The sequence below is a fragment of the Electrophorus electricus genome, chromosome 15, assembly GCF_013358815.1.
Source record: "Electrophorus electricus isolate fEleEle1 chromosome 15, fEleEle1.pri, whole genome shotgun sequence".
In the NCBI taxonomy this organism is placed as follows: domain Eukaryota; kingdom Metazoa; phylum Chordata; class Actinopteri; order Gymnotiformes; family Gymnotidae; genus Electrophorus; species Electrophorus electricus.
This window is the reverse complement of record NC_049549.1, coordinates 10,701,174-10,721,648: the sequence shown is the minus strand read 5'-3', so window position 1 is coordinate 10,721,648 and position 20,475 is coordinate 10,701,174.

Below are 20,475 nucleotides of genomic sequence, written 5' to 3'. Positions count from 1 at the left end.
CGGAGGATGTATGGCTGCGTTTGTAAAGCATAGTGTACGAACAGTACATGATTCATCAGCTCTGTGGTTTCAAAATAAATAAAAATAATCAAATCATTTTTTTACTTGAAGAAATATTGAATAAACAAAGCATGGAGGATACACCAATATTTTAATAACTCAGCCATTTGAGAAAGTGGTGGGTGACATCCCCATCTTAAATTACACTTATTGATTCCTAGTGATGATTTAAACATATTTAAACATTTAAACATGTTCTGAAACACAGGGTTAGATTATGTCACGAAACGCTTGCCTCTTGCAACCACGTGCTTTGGCCCGCCACGTGCAGTGGGAGGGTTGTTTGTAACCACACCTGCACACACCTGCACCTCGTTTGTCTAAATGTACATAAATCCATGTCAAAGTGTGTAGAGTGTTGGTCATTGTTGACGTAGCATATTAATGTTAATGGTAACGTTAAATGTTATTCTCGTCATTTTTCGATTTTATCGTGTTTGTTTAATGTTAACTGTTTCAGGTTCATGTTCCTCGTTTGTAATACGTGTGAGTGCTGTTGTGTTAAGAAATGTTCGTCCTTGTCGCTGGAACCTGTGCGTCCTGCCCCTCGCCCTTCAGCACTCGGGCCACACACATTAAAGATTAGAATATGGTTTTAAGATTAAGATTAGAATGTGTTTTTAAGATTAGAAGTAGGATGTGGTTGGTAACGCTAAATCATAATACCAATTTGTGTATGCAACACATCCATACATGCATATGGGCATTGGAGGGTTTCATTTAGGAAACAATTCAAATATGCTTTGTGAACAGATCTTGGTTTACTAAGAAACTACAGTCTTAGTGTCATTACACTGGTTTGAATTATATAAAATGTAGTTTGTCCATTTATATCGGCTTTTAAATCTATTTACTGTAATTTAATTTATTGCTTACTTCTCAGTCATTATACATAATGACTTTGCATGCTTATAACACTGATTACAAAAACATATTGTTTATTTGGCATATGTTTGCTAGGATATACATTGAATACATAGCATACTGATACATATTTCACCCAATACATGGTATAAAGAAGTGTTGCGATAACAATATGATGATACAATGCCAGACCACAGTGATGAGAGTCCAAAATATTACTTGTACACAGTGAAATATGGAAATGTCATTATTAACTTCATTAGAAATTTATGAGGTGTGTCATACAATATAGGAAACACAGCAATGAATATATGGACGAAGTGTTAATTGGAAAAAGTAGAAAGAGGAATGTTATTCTGTATAATTTGCCAGGTCAAGACATTTAAAAACAGGCGATAAATGAAATGGGATGTAAATCTAAAACAACAACAGGAAATTGGAAAAGTACATGGCTTAGCTATGTTAAGATTAAGGCAGGACTTGTTGAACAGCAGAGATCAACAAAGGAATATATAGCAAGAATACTGATGGTTTGTAAAATATATGTCGCATTTTGTCAGATATTACTGCATTCCCGCCAATGAATGCTGCTTTTACAAAACTTTAAACAAGGAAGGGTTCATTTTTACAAAACTACAGGAGAGGTCCATTCTTGCAGTCTAAATAAGTGATTGCTGATGTAACCTTGGCCAATTGGATCTGGGCATTTAGTCATATCAGCGTTGCTGGGGTGATGGACTTTTTCACTGGGAAACCACATTGAAATGGCAGCGAACTAAGTTGTTGATATATTACTATTATATTACATTATTCGATTACTCACATAATCGTTGTGGTTGACAGTAAATGTTGTTGTAGACCTGATGACCAAATTTTGAGATGGGCAATTATTATTTAAAACAAACAAAAACTAATAGGCTACCAGTGTTAGTATTCAAATACATACAGAATGGGTCACTATAAACTCCAAATAATACAGTTCTTCAGTGTCTCCTATAATCCTCAAATGTCTATCTAAGATAGAGCTATAAATACACATGACTTAGCTGAATGATGAAGAATGAAACATGAGAGAAGAGTAAGGCTGAGAATGTACATCTCCAACAGACAGAAGATCAAATAGTGTGTGCGTATTAGACAGTGTTGAGGAAGATCTAAAAAGAGAGCTGTGTGGGAGGTTGGAGAAGTAAGATGGGCGAGAAGAAGGATGAAGTGACAGAGGGAGGAAGAGATAAAAGAGAAAGGAAGGAAGAGATGGAGAGAGAGCGAAGGGGAGAGAGAGAGAGAGAGAGAGAGGAAGAGGTCAGGACAGAGAGGCGAGAAGAAAGAGGAAGATTTAAAAAGGCAGGAAGGAAAAGGAGTGGCCTGCCTGAGGGTGTAAAAGACCTCGAAACCTCCACACCTTCTATGAAACAACCTTAATGTTCAACTGTTATGATGAAAAATCCAGAATAATAAAAGTAACAAATACAAATGGGTACATTAATCAATAATCAATTACTTCTCTGCTCTGTTACAACTTTTCATTAATCCCTCGGTCAAGCCCTTTATATCTGTACCTCTGCCCATTGGACTGTTTGTCCTATAGGCTGAAAGCTGATTTTAAAATGTCACCCAAACAGTTAAGGTCAGAAGAAAATTTGACAATGTTAGGGGTGTGTGTGTGTGTGTGTGCGTGCGTGTGTGTGTGTGTGTGTGGACTAACAGCACTACCTCTCAAACATTTTCCAAAGGCACCACAATGTTTTCAAGAAACAAAAAAAAATACTTTCAAATCTTTGGGACTTTGGAAGTGATCTTTCATCACTTGTTTATAAATACAACCACACAAACTCTTCCCATTCCTCTTGATCCACATAGACTGTTAATGAAATGCAAACAAATACCTTTTACACAGGTACACTTTGATACATACTTGAAGACACTGTGATACTTGATTACATCAAACACTTCTGTAGACTTTGGAAATATTGTTTATACTTTGTCATCACTAATGCGTTTGTAATGTTGAGATGTGATGAGGAAGCAGGATGCCAAAGCAAGTCTCCTTAACAGAAACTTGTACTTTTATTAAAGCAGAAACAGAAACAAAAACAAAACACTACACTAAACACTGGACTAAATGACATTGTACACAGAGAAACAGTCAATACATTCAATATAGCACAGTGTGTGAAACACACAGGGTCAAACACCAACAAACACTACTGACAACACAGGCACTTGAATACACTTGAATACAGACAAGTAACTAACAAGATGGGGGCGTGGTAATGAAGGAACACACACAACCACACACACACACACACACACAGACAAAACGATACAAACACAAAGGCTATGTGCCGCGAGGTTACGTGGGCTTAGCAGGTGGAGTCGAGGAGGGTGGCCAGGGTTACAGCCTAGCTGTTTTGCCATTCACATATCCAGAGAAGTTGGGGAATATTGGCAAAATATTATTGTGAAAAACTTGGGAAAGGGGCCTGTGACAACTATGTGATCATAGAACATCATGGAGCATCAAAGTAATAACTACTTTAGATGCATCAAATAGTTCAAGCATTGCATCCAGCCATCCCTACAAGGTACAAGGTAAACTTTCAGATGCCGATGTTGTGATAGGATGCAAAACAACAAACAAAAAAGTACCTTTTCAGTATAGAAACACTCGAGACCCTCAAGGGTATGGAGTCAGATCTATGCCAAAAGGTTTGTATCTGTAAAATACATTTGTACAAGGAAAAAATACATCCATGTGTGCACCAAGCAGTTTGTATCTGTAATATTGTGGTATGGTTGTAATTTATATTCGTAATAAATTAACTTGTAAAGTTGAATCTGTAAAGTTACAGGCTGGGTTTCCAAAAAGCATCGTATAACAAAGGTCATTTTTAAATAGTAGAGCAAATATTACACTGAACTCTCTCTCTCATTTAAGAGTCCAAGCCCCCAGTGAGTTGATATAATTAATGAAATTGTAAAGATGAATAAATGTGCATGACAGTACGGGTACAATGTGTGTTTGACAAATCTGAAATGAAATCTGATACAATACAATAAACGTGATCTTATTGGCAATGACCACTATACAGGTAAAATGTTCTAAAGTTCATTACTAAGTGTTCTGGTAGGTAGATACACAGCAGTAGCAGCCATTGTAGAGAAAGAAGTTAAATACTGTTCAGGGTGCTACATTAATAAAATAATTAAAGTATCTTAAATAACCTAAAGCGGGAAATAACGAATGAATGTACAAAGCAAAGTTTTATTAAAAATGTATCATTTAATTATGAGCAGTAGGTTTCATCTTAGCTCTCGGTAACATGGCTAGATAATACTGCCATTAAGCAAGCAATTTTCGCTATTTTATTTGCTACATTAATAGCTATAATCTAAAACTGAAACGAGATTGTTACATTGTCATACACGCACAACAGATATTAGAGTAAACACAGTTGCTTTTGTTAGTTCTTATTGCAGAAAGTTTACATTTTTAGCATCATTGGCTCCAATAGCTTATCCCGGTATCCAAGCAACTGTCTCCATGGCATTGGTGACGCAGCACAAAGAACAGCAGCAGAGAAGCGGGGTTTGCACAGACTCAATTAGGCTGTGTTGTGTGGAGGGCTTATTCAGTGTTTGAACCACTTCAGTTGGTGCATGTCGACTCCAGTCATAGATTAATAAGGTATGAGAAGTATACTATTAATTGTTTTAAATAAATATTTCGTTTTGCATATTATGATTCGGTATTATGTACAAAGTGGTGTTATGTAAAAAGAGATTTTCAACACCCCTTTAAAGGCTGTAATTTGGAGGAAATAAACCCATTTACTCAGCACATTTTGATCTGTTTAATCACTAATTCTGGACCCAGTGAGTTACTGCCATTTTGGGCCCTTTCAGATCATGTACCCAAGAGCTGCCTCAAACAAGACACAGCCTGTGTTTTCTTCTGTGATGGTGTGACATGATTTGGTTGAGCCAACAAATATAAAAATATAAAATACATTACATGAACCACACATTTTCCATTATATAAGATCACCCATGTCTAAATTCATGAATGAATGAATGAGCTCTCAGTACAAAACAGCCTGACTCAGGCATGTAAATATATTGTCTTATTCAAATGTTTGGACACCTATTGTTAAACTATATGTTTGAATTTCTAAGTGAAAATTAATTGACTGTCCTCTATAGGGAGCATATGGCATATAAATATGCCATTTGTCTACAAATTTTAATACACTATTTGTACATAAACAGTAACGGTACGTTAGAGGGTTTAAATGTTTGTTCCCTGTAGAGGATGTGTTGACTTATTTTCATTTTATTTAACTAGGGGTGTCCAAACTGTTGCAGAATACAGTACCATCTAAGTGCTCTAATTATCGCTCATTGGACCAAGGAGATTCAGAAGTCTGATTTTCCAGATGTCTTTCAGTTTAAAATGTTCTTGAGCAACAATTATTCATGTAACGTTGGGATCAAACTACACAATATTTTTGTCCTTCATGATGGTCACTAGGTGAGATTAGGCAATCATTGTGCCGTGAATTCCTGCTGTGTCTTTGTCAGGAGACTGGCAGCACTACAATCACAATATCATGCCTATCCTTTGTGCGAGTTCATAGGTCATCGGGGAGGGTGGTCAAGAAATTGTCAATCATGGCTATCTAGCTCTGGTGATTATCTATGTCTTCAAGCACTTGTGATAACCTATACTTTCAAGAACCTATAATTTAATATATACCTTCAGGCTTTTGAGATAATACCTTCAAGCACTTGTGATAATCTATACCTTCAAGCACTTGTGATAATCCATACCTTCAAGCACTTGAAAGAAGTTCTGTAAGCGGTTCATCAGTCACACTGCTCAATACTTCAGAAAACCAGTTTTACTTTGAAATGGACAATGTTATTAACTCTGCATCTGGCTGAAAAACAAAAACAAAATATGCTGTGTGATGATCAGAAAACCTCTCACGTCATCATTTTTAACAGACTACACCTCTATTTCAATTAATATATCATCTTCAGAATTTCACAGCCTATATATACTTGTTAGTACAGGCAGACATAACATTCTGTGCCTGAAAAAATGGTAATAATAGGTCAATGCTCAATCAACTGACAGACCTTTAGACATCACTGAATCTTATTCGGGAGTGAGCATAATTCAACCTTTTCTGAGTTTCTGGAACTGTGGGGGTCAGTCTTAATGCAGACTGCTTGTATACTGAATATATCATGCAATATATCTGATAAAGATAATATTATTATTATTTTGTATCCGTCTCAAGGAAGATACTTTATAATGCATTATAATGCACCTGAGTTTGTTCTCAGGTTTCTGAATTCTTGTGTATAGGTCAGAATGTCTCTTGACAACTGACGAAGGGTGTCTGCATTTGCTTATTTAACCTTTACAAATATGAACACAGGGGTTCCATAAAGGGGTGGGAAGTTTGGAAGTTTCAAAGGGCCTGAGACTGATAGGGGCCCTAAAACATGCATAGAACGTTAGGTCATTTTGTCACGGACCGCTCCTCACCCACAAGTCACGTGGTACGGCCTGCCACCTGCAGGGGGTTCATTTGTTTGTAGCCGCACCCTCCGTGAGGGCACGCACCTGTACGGGGATTAAGATGTTAAGTGTTTGTATGTCTATTTAAACCGCTGTCAGTGTGAGCCTCCCTGTTGGTCATTGTAGCCCTGTAATGTTGAATGTCTGTGTAGATGTTATGTTTACGTGTATCGCCTTCAGTTTCGTGTGAGTTATCCGTGTCTATTATAAAGTTACGTTATCCGTGAACGTTATATGTGAGTGTCACCGTTACTGTCTGTGTTGTATGTAAATAAATGTCACCGTCACCGTCGAGGGAGTCTGAGCGTCCTGTTCCACGCCCAACAGCACTTGGTCCAGCGTTACACGTTTGTTTCATGGGGGCCCCAAATCCGTGGAAGTGCCCCTGAATAAACATCAGGATTTTATTAATACAAAACATGTCTAAAAGACTGCTGAAATAATGTTCTGAATGTCAATTCATGTATAGGCCAAAAACTGAATCTCAATTAAACACTTTAATTGTGGAAACTGCACTGAATGTTTGCCATGGATTGTGCTAATAAAACTAACTGGACTGTCACTGCACTGTTTGTGGATTCTTTTCAGAAGTTTAAGCACTCATTTATGAGAGACCAAAACATTTTTATTTGTTAATTTTTTCATTAACACTTTAACTGTAGTTTTCATTCTCCAAGTCACTTGTAGAGTAAATGAGACTTTTCCCAATTTGAATCCAATATTGAACTTTTAAAGGATCGAATCTTGATGCTACTTGTCAAACCCATTTTTTCACAATACCTGTAAGGATTTTTTCTTTAATGTCATATTAGTCAACATTTTTTATCAAACCATTTCATAAAAATTACTTGATTGGCCTTTATCACTCACAATTCAATTATTACCTGTCCACGCATGTCTCATCTGAAAGTGCACAGTGAGCTTACAAGCCCCTAGAAATGGTTTCTAGGGAACAAAAGAAACAAGTCAGATAACAGATAACAGATAATAGAAATAGTAATTCAGCTGAGGAAAATGTCATGTTTAGAGCTTTCACAGCTACCTGTCACAACATAGGTTAGTATGCACTGAAGATCGTCTAGGTTGCAAGGGAGATATTGGTTTCTTCCCAAATGTAATGCAGACATCATCTGACTCACAATCCCCAAAATCCTAAACTTGCAGGAAGTATCCAAAAAACACTACTTATTTACATGGGTGTGTTTGCTGTAAAGTATATGATGCATTTAATTTGTTTCCACTTAATTACCAAAACAACATCAACGGCAGAGGCCTCTGCAGCACCGTATCTCATGTGGACTGCTGAATTTGAAGAGCCATGTTTTGATATTCTGATGTTCTGAAAACATTTTCTGCATATGTCATTTGTCTTTTTGAGAATCATGGAGAATCAGTGTGTAATGGATAGATGTCTGGCTTTTCCTGTACATGTCTGTATCCAACCTGAGATCAAAATCCCCCAATGTGATTTTCACTCCAAACCTTTGTGGTAAAATTCCGTCATGAGCTGTGAGGTTCTGGAGCTGAATGGTGAAGTGTGTACGTTAATATACTGTATACATATTTGTGATAATCATAGATCAATACAATACAATAGATATTGTATTATTTAATGTTTGCACCAATAAACTCACTCAAACCTTAGAAAATGCACTTGTCACCAAAAGCACTACAGTGACAGTGTACTGCAGTGAAGCTATCTGTGATTCAGCATGTTAAATGAAAACCAAGACACAGTTAATGATTTTAATGCAAATCCACTGGTAACTCAGACTACCAAACAAGTGCTGTGTCATAATGACAAAGCAGTTAAGACTGTGTCTCAAAGTAATTATTTCACTGTAAATGTGTGACAATATTATTAAAATGAAATATATTAGCAAATTAGCAAATTTCTTTTCTATTTAAAAAAGTGGGAGAGCACTCAGAAAATGATTAGGGAACAGGAGTGAGAGAGAGAGAGAGAGAGAGAGAGAGAGAGGGAGAGGGAGAGAGAGAGAGGGAGAGGGAGAGAGAGAGAGAGAGAGAGAGAGAGAAAGAAAACCAGAGAGAAGAGAGCAGTACAGGTAGACAGAGTGTGCCTTTTTAAAAAGAACATGCACAATTCTGCCCCTATGACTGACTGGCAAACAAAGGGGTTCGACTGTAACCCCTTGATTCTGTGTGTGCCCAAGTACAACAGGTACTCTAGAAACTCCTGGCCAGGTTTCCATTCAAACATTTTCTAAATACTATGCACATTTCCAAAAATCTGGCAGATGAAAATGCAAATGAAGTCGTATTTGCTGCCACTGGCGTTATCAAGAAAACCTTCTGTTGGCATGATTAAGGAAAAAAATACTACAACACACAAAGTGCATTGCTGTTGTGTGCCTGTAAATGCGTAAAATGAGCACATGTTAAGGAGAGATTCAACCCTGTATTTGCTTGGAGTACTGTACATTAAAGTTGACATCCATCTGCAATCTCTTCATGATGCTAGCCTATTAACTGCAGCTCAGGCAGTGGGCAGAGAAAGAGCTTGGAGTATGTGTAAGTGTAACAGTCACTCCGCTTGCCAAGCCTCAGGAGCAAAACTGATCAAAGCATGCATTTTAATGTCTGATGTGATGAAGGTACAGCAAAGAGCAAAACATAACACGACGCACCATAGATCACAGATGTAGGGGCCACCACATTGCACACATGGAGGTATAGGCACTATATAAACCCAAATAGATGATCATTAATTGTACTGCAGGCACTTATAGCTGAGCAGCTGTTTAAGGATTCACATATAAATCCTATTTTTTCAGTTGTTCACCTCAAATGTAGTGGATCACCAAAGGCATTCTTTGAAAATTTTGTTTAGTTTAGAACTGGTGCTGTGATGCTAATTTTGCTAACAAATCCTAGAATTCAGCAGTCACCTAAACAGTCCAAATACATTCTGTAAAAATCGATCACCAAAACCTCTCTCAACCCACTCAAACCGCACCCAAGTCTTAATTATGGTTTGAAAGACTAGCCAATGAAACTATTATGACTTACTGTGAACTATATCAATGAATAGAAATTCCTGCTGTCTGAAATGGCTGCCTGGAGCAACGACGTTTTCTTGTTTATAGTTCACAGTATTTCATACTGTGTCCTACACCACAACTGGTATGTGACACTTTAATTAAGATCTTAGGCGAAACTAAATAAGCAAATTTGGGCTCTGAACATGTCTTGGCTGATTGACTACTTCTGAGGTAAGTGGAACATTGTGCAAATATGATTTGTGGGTGAGCCATTTCTGTTATGTTGATTCATCCACTGTGCGCATGCCACAGCTATAATATATCTATCACTTCAGGTACATTAGACATTTTTATCAGTCACAATATCATGAATTAAATCAATTATTAACAACCATTAATTATTCAAATGATCTAACTGACTGAAAACAATGTTTTGGCTCATACATCATCATTTATTCAACCTTTTCCTGTCACCATTTTCTCATTTTCTCATTATCACTATTGAAACATTTGTACCTCATTTAATCATCAAAGCGTCTTTTCTGATATTTGGGTGTTTTTTTTTTTTTCTTTCAAAAATCTGCTTTGTCATCCAGGTTTTGTATGTGCAGGAGAAGACTCATAAACCTTGTGTAGGGAAGATTAAATCCTTTTATCAATCAGGGCGTAGCACCAAATTTTGGGCTCTGAGCATATTAGTCCCTCCCCCCATCTTTCCTTCTAAGAAAATAAAGAAACAGAAAAAATATTATGGATGCTACATACATGGCATGTAAAAATAAGGAAGTGAAAAGTGATTCTGCAAGTCTAAGCATTGTTAAATAACATACTTTAGAAGATTCTGCTTTCTTTTTCTGTATCCAATGTTCAAACTGATCAGTCTTGTCCATGCTGTGGAACTCTTTAGACATTTCACATCTAACTTGGAGGTTGGACCTAGTCATCAGAACATTGATAGCCACTGACAGCTGTGATATTGGCTGCTTAATATGCATAAAAACAGGATGTGCAGCTTTGGTGCTAGAAGAACATATAAAAATATCTATTCCATAGTTTATTAACATGAAAAAAACACTATGTATGAATTTAATTAGCTTCTCTCACTATCACTAAAGCACAAATTTATCAGGGAAAATTGATAAGAGTTTCACTAGCCTGCGAAACTGAGAAACAAGAACGTTTCTGCTGTCATTTCACCATTTTCTCGTTAGTTGCATATGCCACTCGTTAATTTGTATGCTTTTTAATCAGCTACACACCGTGAGGCTCTTGTGCAGAAACAGAAGTTCTGTCCTAATACTGCCCTTTGTACTGTGCTTCTCCCTCAACCTGCACACTCACTGAGGTGTGACCTAGACACATTTCACCACACAGAGTAAATGTAATGGAGGTAGTCCAGTCTGGGACAATAAAGACTAAGCGCTCCCAACTGCCAAATTTCAGTCAACACACTGCACAGACACCAGATGTCAATCATCGCCCTCAGCCACTCCCCGGAGCCCAATCACCAGATTATTAAATCATTACACACACCTGTGCCTTACTCTCTTAAACCCCACTGGTTCCATAGCTCAGTGCTTCGCACTGAACACCCACTGAGCAAGCCAGATCTCCTTTATTAGAAGTCCATCTTTTTCCAATTTTCTTTGTAAAAAATGGAGCAGGTGAAGTTGGAGCTGGGAAAAGTCTTATACTGTCAGAAGGATCCTGAAACATGGAATATGCCCAGAATTCCCTGCAGCACTCCTCTACAGGGCTCACCTTGTTTGAGTGCATCGTTGGTTTCCAGTCGTCGTTGTACCCCTGGAATGCACCTACTTTTTGTGCTTCCTGATAGTCCAACACTGGTTGCAGGAGGGGAGATGCTGTCATCTTTATAGAGTTATTGCCACCTTCAAAAAAAAAAGCAGATCGACAATGGGGAGAGACTACCGTCTACCGACTGGGGAATTGTGTATGGGTGGCTACTAGACTGGACCAGGAGGAAAGATCAACCCTAGGTATGTTGGCCTGTACATTATTCGGGAGAGAATCAATGAGGCCACATATTGGGGCAATTTACCTGGGGGTAGCCGAGCATCATGTCCTCCCTCAAGCCTTTTACAGCTGGCCCCTTGGATGAGGTCAACCCCACCACTGTGCCTCCACATCCTAGGACCATCAATTGAGGACCTGTCTACACTGTGAAGGCCGTCCTCAATTTCACGTGCTGCCACAGGAGGATTCAATACATGGTGGACTGGGTCAGTGGAACAGAGCTGGATACTGGCTAGTCAGCCTGCGCTCATCGTTCCACACCCACTGCTAGTCACGCTGGCTGTCCCCACACGTGGACTCTCGTGGGCCTTTCGGGGGGTGGTACTGTCACGCCCTAGCCAATATCCAGTCAACATACTGCATAGACCCCACATGTCAATCACTGACCTCAGCCACTCCCCTGATCCCAATGATCAGATTATTAAATCACACACACACACACACACACACACACACACACACACACACCTGTGCCTTATTCCCCTTACATTTATTTAAACCCCACAGGTGCCATAGTTCAGTGCCATAGTTTCCATAGTCTACTCTGAGACTGAGCAAGCCAGGTCTTTTTTACTTTTTAAAGCCTGTCTTCTTCCACTTTTCTTTTGTAAACAATTTCTGAGTAAATCAAAAATTAAAATGTCACATTATACATAAGTGAATATTGTTCCTCCCTCACTAATTTAACTAATTTAAATGTTACAATACAATAACTAGACATCTATAACTAGACCATTAATAGGCTGTTTTGAAGTCTAACTAGTGTACCCAAATAAAATCTATATAAAATAAGGGGAACTGATCATTTAAATAAAGCCCAAATCTTAATTTTGCCATATTCTAAAAACATGTAACACCAGTGTCACTTTATGACAGTTGTTCTTTCCATTACAGGCTTGCTGGGTTTGCCAGTTCCAGTCACTAAGGAAAGTAGCGATCTGAAATACCCGAGAGAGGACCTAGAAGGAGAAAGAATGCAAACCACCACAGGTGTTTTATGCTGTTCTTAAGTCTGGAATTGGGAAAACTCTTCACACCCAGTGCTTTCACACCCAATGTAAATAAGGTGTAAATAAATTTTATTTGTGGTTGCTGTAGTAAGTATGGACTCTTATTTAGAAGAATTGGTTTGGTACATAAGTGTATACTGGTAACAATAATTGAAGGCCTGTATTGAAAAGGGATCATTATACCAAATTTGGTTACTGTGATCTGTAAATTAGAAGGACTTTCATTTATAGAGTCATCTTTAGAGATCACCCTTAGTAATTACAGGGCAACCAAGTCACCTACTCTATCACCCATCACACTGTTACCACTAATTTCTCGCTATCATCCGTACAATAATCATCATATGAACTAGTTTACCTCTGGAAATACAAACTGGTGTCACTGAACCAGTCTGATTAGTTTTTCGGTTTTAGAACCACCTTTGGACTGTATTATTTGTATAGAAACAGTGGACAGACAGTATTAACTTGCATGTGGTTATGTAGATATGTTTACTGCTGTTTATATGCCACAGAACCTACAAAAAGACAATAAACAGAAAACAATAACTTTATTTCACACCACCAGTCATCAAAGAGATCAAGTGTGGAGGTACCATGCACACTAGCAGGTGGCTGTACCAACAGCAACACACAAACTTAAATCAGAGAAGGAAAATGGGGTGTGTTCCACAGCACATGGCACCCGGATGTTTAAATACCTGGACATTAGAACCAGAAAGACAATTCCCAGTACACCTTGACATGTATCATCCACCAAGGAACAAGCAGGGAAAATTCCCTCCAGATTCCAAAGGACAAGCTTGGATAATCTCCAAATAGCCTTTGTAACATCTGGGCATAATTTATTTAAATAGCACAGTTTGGTTAAAAACATAGCTTTATAATATTCATAATTAAATGCTATTTTAATATATTTGTGCTTTTAATTATTCATTATTAGGCATGGTAATCTTATGCAGTGTAAAGGAGGCCCCTACAGCTGACAGGAATGAGTAGGCTCAGAACAAGCTTGGTGAAACCATCATTATATGAAAAAGTACCAGTAATGAAGAAATTATGAAACTGCAGTAGTGAGGCAAGTAGGACAAGGTGTATAAGCAAAATGTTATATAGTTGAGATATTTGGGCTATATGTGTGTGTATAAATGCAGGAAAGTGTGCAACCGTGAGAGTCTACCATTTAAAAAAACAGCAAGATATGCTTTAGGTAACCATGAAACCAATATCCACTGGATGCATCAATAAACCAATGATTTTTTAATCAATATGCCAGGAAACTAATGTATAAAATGCAAATCCAATGTTAATAAACCACTACATAAATATCTAATATATACTGACCATTGTCATGGTGCCGTCCCCCTTTCGGTAGCCGTCAGTACACTAGTGGAAGAGCACATGGCATTTGGTTTACGTTCTGCCACTTTGTTGTTGTATTTGCATTCTCTATACCTAAGTCAGGTGGGGTGTATTGTGCCTTATTGCCACACCACCTGGGGGTTATTGCATGATTATTTTTAGCCTTATTTAAGCCTGTTTAGTTCACATGACCATTGTCAGTCATTGTATATTGCGTTGGTTCCTTTGGCTGTAGTTAGTGCACTTTTATGTTCGGTTTCTTTTTCGTTGATCTTCATTATACACTTCAGTTTTCTTTCTTCCTTTTTTCTACACATTCTTCGCCTGTGACAACCTGTCATGATACGGCCCCTCCCCCTCAAAGTCTTTGTATGTGTGTCGGTGTGTGTGTGTATGTTTGAATGGTCAAGCCCTCTCGTGTTTCTCACCTGATCCTTGTTCTGTGTCATTATCATGTGTGTATACAAGTCTCTTGTCTAGTCGTGGATGTTGGAGATGTTTAACCCCGATAGCCTGCGAGCCACAGCTTCTTTGTTGTGTGTGCTAATAAATGTATATCTATTTTACTCAACAAGCCAGTATACAACTTATGCATATAGTTACAAACCAGTGTGTAAACAATCATATATGCCATATAAGCATGTATATTCTATATATTCTGACAATCTAATGTAGATAAACCAATATCTAGGTGAAATAACCAACATATATTATGGCAAACCAGTAAGTACATCATCAATCCAATTGTAATTCAGCACAACAATTGAAACTAATATATATTCCTGATAAATGATGTATAGAACAAAAATTCTACACTTACATAAACAAATACCAATGCTTGGAAACAAATACAGCAGCCAAATAACCATTACATAATTGTATGCCTGGTGTCATTTGCAACAGGAAGTCTCCACCGGCTGAGCAGAGGGAGCTTCACCTGTTTTTGTTTGTTTGTTTGTTTTCAGTGTCTTTGATTATGTTAATAATTTCCTATGTTCACTTCCAGTTTTCACTCACTACTTAATTAGCTCAACAGGTTTTGGGTTTTGAAATTAAGTGACAGTTTTTCATATGTTCACTACAAAGCTTTGTCTTTCTTAAGATTGCAGTTCTGAGCACTTTGCTGTAGGAGATTTTGGCTGTTTTGACTACCCTTCTGGCATTTGAGTGTTGTTTTTTGGATAACTGCCCCATTGGAGTGATTCTCATTTCAGTGTTGTTTTCTGGATAACTATCCCATCGAAGTGATTTCCATTTGAGTGTTGTTTTCTGGATAACTATCCCATCGAAGTGATTTCCATTTGAGTGTTGTTTTCTGGATAACTGCCCCATTGATGTGATTCCCATTTGAGTGTTGTTTTCTGGATAACTATCCCATCGAAGTGATTTCCATTTGAATGTTTTTTTCTGGATAACTATCCCATTGAAGTGATTTCCATTTGAGTGTTGTTTTCTGGATAACTGCCCCATTGATGTGATTCCCATTTGAGTGTTGTTTTCTGGATAACTACCCCATCGGAGTGATTGCTTGTTTCTGGTATTTGTATTCAGGTCTTTGGTATCTGTTTTTATTATGGAATTCCAGACTTTGCTTAATACAGTAATTTCCTTTTATATTGATTCAAAGTCAAAAGCCACATTATGAATCACTTTTTACAGTAGTCATCGCAAAGCAGCTCTGCACATATTTGACACCAATTCTGGTGTGTTCCCTTACCACATTGCATTTTTGTCAGTAAAAATACCAATACATGCACTATTGAGTGCTTTTGTTTTTCAATAAACAAAGATACATTTACAAATATATGTATTAATTATTTTATGAAAGGTCTTCCATCTGGACTTCTGACAGTGAAGCTGCTATTATAGTTGTGATTTCCTCTTTTTCTCTCTTTCTTCCACCATTTCTTCATTCTATTGGTGTGTTATTCCTCTCATGGCTCTTTGCTCAAACTTTCATCAGCATTTGTATGACAGATCAATGAAAACATGCACAGTCTACTCCTTGTATTACTTTATGGGGCTTTATGAGGCTCACTATTAAACAGTGCACTACTATAGCTGTATATTATTTGGTCTAAACCTACCTAAACCTAACCTAACCTAAATCCTAGTCCTAACCTTAACCTCATTAGCCAAAAAGGAGAAATGTTCTTTCCTTTAGAATAAAAAATACCAAATGATACATTATGTTGTTCAAAACAAAATTTTGATTTAACATTTTTCAGGTTGGTCATTTCAATTCAGGGTGGTTTTATCTGAAGCACAGTTCATTATGTGAGCCCACATGTGCATTACACTCAAAGAGCACTTTGATCATAATCCATGTGTGTTTCAGGGATTGGGTTTCATCAGATGTTCATGAGAATAGGCGCTCAACTCTGCTCCCCAGTTTCTCTGCTCTAACACACCTAAATCTGGTATTCACCTGATCAGTGGAATCAAGTGTGGTTGATCAGGGAAACCTGCAAAAAACACACGATTCTGCCAGGTAGGGACCAGAACATGTGGACAATGGAGGACAATAGGCATGTGGGTAATGGAGCAAAAGGCTAGTCTTCAATCCACTGATTAGTTGTAATGGATGTGCTCCTTCTGGGTCAGAACAAAAACCTCCATTCTCACCAAGCCTTGGGAATAAGATGGCCTACTCTTCCTCTAGGGGGGAGAGGGTAGACGCACATCAGGAAGAAGAGAGAGGGGTGGGAGATTAATAGAATGTGAACTTCACAAACGTCTCGTGTGATCCCCCATATCCTCTTTATGCAGTCTGAGCTGTGTATTTTCATTCTGAACATGCATCATAAGATCCTGAGCTACCATGAGCTTCAGATTTTCTTGAAGCTGTTTTTATAGGTAGTTATTGAAGTAGATATGAAAGGAATGTTTTAAAAAAAAGCAGCTCAAGAATTTAAAAAATAAGAAAACAACTAGATATTAAATCTGAGCATTTTTAAAAGCACACTCAGTTCACTTACATGCTGGATGTTAACACTGCTTCTTGCTTTTATTAGAAGAGGAAGATCAATAAATAGAATGACAGAGCTCTGAATGTAAAGGCTGCAAAAGCAGAAGGATAAAGAGTGTTATAAATGGTAAGCTTTTGGAGTGAAAGAATGAACGTGATGGGATTAATGATTTCATCTATAATCAGGTTACACACCCTTTAAAAAAAGTTATAGAAATAATATGATTATTTGCAGGTTTACATGGAAATGGTTTTAAATCCCCAATGAGGGATAGCAGTAAGTTTTGAGCCAGGTTTTGGCCCTGTAAAATAAGAGCTTTTAGGAAGAGCCCTACAATAAAGTACACTTCCCATCCATTATGAATAACTTACTACACTCCCTCTTTAGTAAACTATAGACATAGCCTTGCTGTTTCAGATGTGACTGATTCAGGCTTTAAATGTAAAAGTCTAAAGTAAAGCACTGGCATGGGAACAATCTGAATGCATTACTGACACTGCATTTTAAACAGGCAATCAGTTCTCTGTGATACAATTTTGGAAGCACCTTCCCTATGACCGAGGACAGAGTAGAGTGTAAATCTGCAAATGAATCCTGTGTAAGTTTGTCTCATCTACACTTTATCTCCTTTGTCTACAGATTCACTTCGGGGCCCAGAGGAGAATGGGGTCCTCTTTTAAGCCTGTCTCATCTAAAAGATTTCCTCATTTCATCTCAGGGAGTTTTCATTGACACTGTTGCCCTTGGCTCGCTCTTTAGGGGTTTGGGCTATAAAAAATGGACTGAAACGAGTTGTGTTCTGAAGGTGATGTCACAGCTGTGGAGCATCTGCCTAACAGGCCTGCCTCTTCTCGCCTTGTTATTTCTTCATTCTTCATTATCATCACCACGTGTTTATTCCTCCATTGTTTCTCTACAGATGTTTTTGTTTTGATGCTTCTATGCATACAGCCTATACCCATTCATCTCTATTTCATGTACACATTCATTCACACACATAAATAAATACACATAAACTGACACCCATTCACACCCTCCATTTTAATTTATATATTCATTCATTCACATTCACACACACACACGCGCACACACAGGTACTTTCTCTTTTACATACATATTTGGACCAAATCTATGAAAAGGTACTTTTTATTTACTCCAAAATCTTTAATAACTATGAAGCCTTGATCACTTCACAAAACAAACAGGACACACATATAATCTAACAGCGAAAGAGAGAAATGGAGAGACAGAATGATTTAAGACACTAAAGTAAACTCTGAGTGAGTAAAGTTTAATTGAGCCCGGTGCAGGGCAAGCATGTCCCAATCACGCAACAGCTCACAAGGGCCAAGAACCCCTACAAAACAAAGTGCTGATGCGCCATCGGGTAATTGCTTTCATTAGGATGTAATGGGAAATAATCTGATCTTAGGTCAGGGCTCTGATGGTGGTTGGATACCTGCACAAAGCTGAGCCCCATTTTCAAAGCTGTTTTCTCTCTCGTTCTCTCTCTTTCATCTCTTCTCTCCTCCCTCCTCATCTCTGCTGTCATTACAGAATCAAGCTCTTGATCTCATCTCCTTTCCTCCCCATTCCCCTGTTCTCATCTCCTCTCTTTCAGTCCTCTTCCACTTCTACCCCTCTCCCCTCCTGCGGGAAGAGCATCGTTTCTCAAGCTGCTTTCTGCTCGAGATCTTCAGGGACTCTCCGTTGCCATGCCAACCGCTGCAGCCGGCCACGGTCGCCAACGTGACATTCTTGCGCTTTTTGTGCACCTTCAAAACGGTTTGTCTCACGTGGGTGTAGTCAGGGAGAGGACACAGAAAATGAGAGCGAAGGAGAAAAGAGAGGGGGAAAGAGCCGGCAGCACAGTGGGAGGAGGTATTAAAAGAGACACCGAGCGAGAAAGGGAACAGGAGAGACCTTGTGGACAGAGCGAAAGGGGTGAGAGGCAGTGCGAAGACGACCGGACTTTGGGGTTGTATGCCACTGGATCTTAAGCTTGCTGGAGAAAAGCTGTCTGCTCCACTTACCCATTTTCACTTTCCCTAAAGCAACACTGACCTTGCAATTCACACAGGGCCGTAGAGAGAGAACTATCAGTGTACCAAAATTGAATCTGTGATGCTGCCTCCACTTTACCAGCTCTATACAGATGCTGTGTGTTATAAAGAGCTACGGGAAAATCTGAGGGACCAGCTAACAGCAAACCAACTCCACCAGCTTACCTTGGGAGTTTAAAGTCTAGTTACATCTGTTTACAAAGGACAGTTAAACACAGTGGATATCGATCAAAGCGCTGTGCAAGCCAATAAAATCATTTAGACACTAAAAAGAAAACTTTTTAAAAATGTACATTAAAAGTAAAGCAGTAAAACAGGGTTTCACCAAACGTTTTTGGCTATAGAACTCAAAATGGATGCTAAATTTGTTATTCCAAACTTAGCATTTATGGCTATTATAGCACTGAATATTCTTTTTGTTGTTGTTGGCATGTTCACTAAGATTGGTCCGTAAGTGCCTTCTAAGCTAGTTTGGCTTCATCCATTACGTTTACATAGCCACACACAAGGGATTTTTGTTTCTCTTCCGTAAGCTTGAAAATCCACATTCAAGAAACGTTTGTGCCTGTGGCGGCTAGCCCTCCCTGGTGGAAATCGTTTATTTTTATTTTTTAAAAATATTTATTCAATAGATGACCCATAACTATTTATTTTAAGTATGTGTACGCTAAAATGCACAATAATGTGTAATATCTAAAATATATCGGGGAAATTAGCCTCCTGGTTCATTTCCTCTCTCATCTGGGTCGATAGCAATATTACCCAGACAGAGCAGCAGCGTGGCCAGTTACTGACACTAGATAAATGGCCGCTTCATTTACCGCCCTAGGCAGCCGGTCAGTCGTGGAGTAGAGATAACTGACGGTATTGACGATGATGAACGCGGGTACACACGACAAGGCATTTCAAGCGCCCTCAAATTCAATAAGATCTCCTCTCTAAAATTTGTTTAAGATAACTTTGGTGGAGGAACTACATGTTGCTGAGTATCTTGCTAAGATGGCTGGCTAACTAGCTAGTCAAATTTTATTTTGTAGTAGTTTATAGTACCAGCGAACTAGCTAAGATAGTGAAGGCTAGGTTAGTTATGCGCTAGTTAATTATCTGCTAATGTTAAGTTAGTTGGTGAGCTGAGCAGCTAATGTTAGCTAGGTAACTTGTTTAGCTACTATCTTACTAACCTTAACTGGTGTGTTTTAGTGGTAGTTCTGGCGAACTAAGCTAAGATGAGCTCGCTTTACAACTGCGTCATTTATACAGTTGTAATGTGTGAGTGGGAGCTTTCTTTTTGAAACCTAATTTACAGCTAGATGATATAAGACACTACAATAACCTTTAAAATGCAAACCTTCTAGTTGTTTAAAAAGGTTTTCCTTTGACAAAATGACCGAATGGTTTCACTGTTAATGTTAAAAACAGCTTCACATCTCAAAATATGATGTGCAAGCTAAAATTATTAACCCCCACAGATTTTTAATAGTTGCTTTAACAAATGTGTGGAAACCACATAAACTATGC